This window comes from Camelus dromedarius, chromosome 12 (assembly GCF_036321535.1).
Source record: "Camelus dromedarius isolate mCamDro1 chromosome 12, mCamDro1.pat, whole genome shotgun sequence".
NCBI lineage: Eukaryota > Metazoa > Chordata > Mammalia > Artiodactyla > Camelidae > Camelus > Camelus dromedarius.
In genome coordinates this window covers 50,384,597-50,386,935 of record NC_087447.1, presented here as the reverse complement: position 1 = coordinate 50,386,935, position 2,339 = coordinate 50,384,597, and the positions used below count along the sequence as shown (strand labels likewise).

Below are 2,339 nucleotides of genomic sequence, written 5' to 3'. Positions count from 1 at the left end.
TGGTACAACCAACCACATTCATTCTCTCACACTGCCTGGTGCAGCAGGCAGGCCAGGGAATACCACCCTTATTCTACAGATGGGGAAACTGAGGCCTGTTAGGCAGTAGCTTAGCGGAGGCTGCCAGCTCTGGCTGCCTTGCACCGTTCTGCCCAGCCCAGGCGACCCTGATATGTGCCCCCTGGACCCAGTCTTTCTCTCTAATGGTTCTTTCAGCTCCTGTCAGTTATCAGGGGCCCTGGCTCGGCTGACAGCCAGCGTGTCTGCTGCTGATGCTCAGATGCCCACATTCCTGCGCTGTGACGGGAGTGCATCCGGAGCCCAGGCTGGGGGCACCCGGAGGGGTTCCACTTGGCTGCAAGCCCTGAGGCCTGGCTGTCTGGGGAGTGTCAGGAAGCAAAGAACTTTCCTTCTCACCGATGGGGGCAGGGGGAGATGTCTCTAGAGGCTGATATGGTAGGAGCTGGAGAGGGTGCAGGCTCAGCTGGGCCCTGAGGCAAGGTCTAGCCCTGCAGACTCGGGGACAGGAGGTGTGAGAGGAGCAGGGGTCAGTGGCTGATCAGAGGTTAGCCGTCTGAGCAGCAAGACTGAAAAACTTCAGGCTAGAAAGTCAGAGCTGGCTGGATTTTTGTCCAAAGCTCTGACATTTCTTAGCTGTGTGACTAGGGGCAAGGCACCCACCATCTCTGATTGTCAGTGTCTTCATCCTTAAAGTCCTTGACACAGCCTGGTACATCCAGAGCAAGCCTTATGAAGCCAGAGACTCTTAGGGTCCAGTCTCAGACTAGCATTGCATTTAAGAATAAATGCACACAGACAAAGCCGTAGAATGATTCATTCTTTTTTAAAAAAAATCATTTAAAACATTATTCAAGTTTAATATAGAGAACAAACCAGTAGTTACCTGTAGGGGGAGGAAAGTGGGGAGGGGCAATATAGAGATAGGGGATTAAGAGGTACAAATCGTCGTGTATAAAATAAGCTACAAGCGTGTATTGTACGACACAGAGAATATAGCTAACATTTTATAACAAAAATTCAAGTTTATTAAACAAATTTTTAAAGTCATAAAATGTTTAGCTTTCATCAGCCTCAAGGTTTATGTTGTTCCCAAATTTTGCATGTAACTGAACATTCAGATCTGCTAACACCCACTGAATTGATTCCAGTCTGGATTCTAAGGCATAAATTTCTCCCTGTAAATTTTTTTTTGCTTCTATCATTTCTTGTGTCCTTCCTTGAGAACAGCTCAGGGAAACATCACCAGCTCCATCAGCTATCACTAAGCAGCCATCATCTGCAAGCGTGATGTCCTCACAGGCATCCAAGCATCGTCTAAATTTTGAAGCTATTTCTTTTTTTTTTTTTCAGCTTCTTTTTTCTTCCTTCAGTTCTGGGATTCTACTTGTATCCTGGGCAAATTTATCTTCTGTTTATCTTCAAGAGTAGCAATGGCATCCTCTGCAGCTGCCTTCTTCACAGTGGCTGCCATCTTGGTAGAGTAGTCCATTCTTCACTTAAGAAACATGAATCTAAATACACTCCATGCAACGCTCTCAGAATCCACTTTCTTCTCCTGTCCCCATCTATCCTCTGCCTAGTTTGCCCACTCTCACCTCAAATGCCCTGAAAACTTCTCCAACCCCAAATTATTCAGCGCTTTCTCGTTTTCCCTCCCCTCATCCGCCGTACTTTATTACATGGAGCAACTCGGCCTCTTGTCCCTCAATAGAGAAAGCAAAGGGGAAAACTGCAGGGTCCCTCACAGGATTCCCTTTGGCAGGTGGGGTCCTCTGTAGTGACCCCTGTCCCATCCCAATGACTTCTATTAGTTAAAGCTATGACAGACAAAAATGATTAACATAGGAGTACTCAAGAGCTTGTCCTAATCCCTGCCTACTAACAAGACTCTGCCTTTTCCTTTCAGTTTCTTCCCATCCTTGCCCTGTGAAGAGAGTCTTGCAATGCCAGGGAGGAACTTTTACTGTGGGAAAGGCGAATGGAGTTGGAGGGTGGATGGAGAGGACCCAGATCAGAGGGCAGTAGGGAGGGGAAGGACTTAGCAAAAGAGATTAAGCCTGTTTATTTTTAACCTATTTATGACTTCATTTTTCAAGTGAGTTTCTCAGAGGCAGCACGTAGCTGAGTCTTGCTTTTACATTTAATCTAATGCCTTATGCCTTTTAGCTGAGAGTCGATACATTTACATTTAATGTGACTATATGGTTAGATTTAAATCTATCGCCCTGCTATTTGATCTGTCTGTTCTTTGTTCCCATGTATGTTCACCCAGCTTCCCTTGATGACAACGTCCCACTTTCATTTTTGAAACTTATTTT

General features: G+C 45.9%; 1 pseudogene; it reads right to left on the bottom strand.

The window, feature by feature from the left end:
* Nucleotides 1-1,076: 1,076 nt before the first annotated feature.
* Nucleotides 1,077-1,492, bottom strand: LOC105097360 (prefoldin subunit 4-like; annotated as a pseudogene).
* Nucleotides 1,493-2,339: the final 847 nt, after the last annotated feature.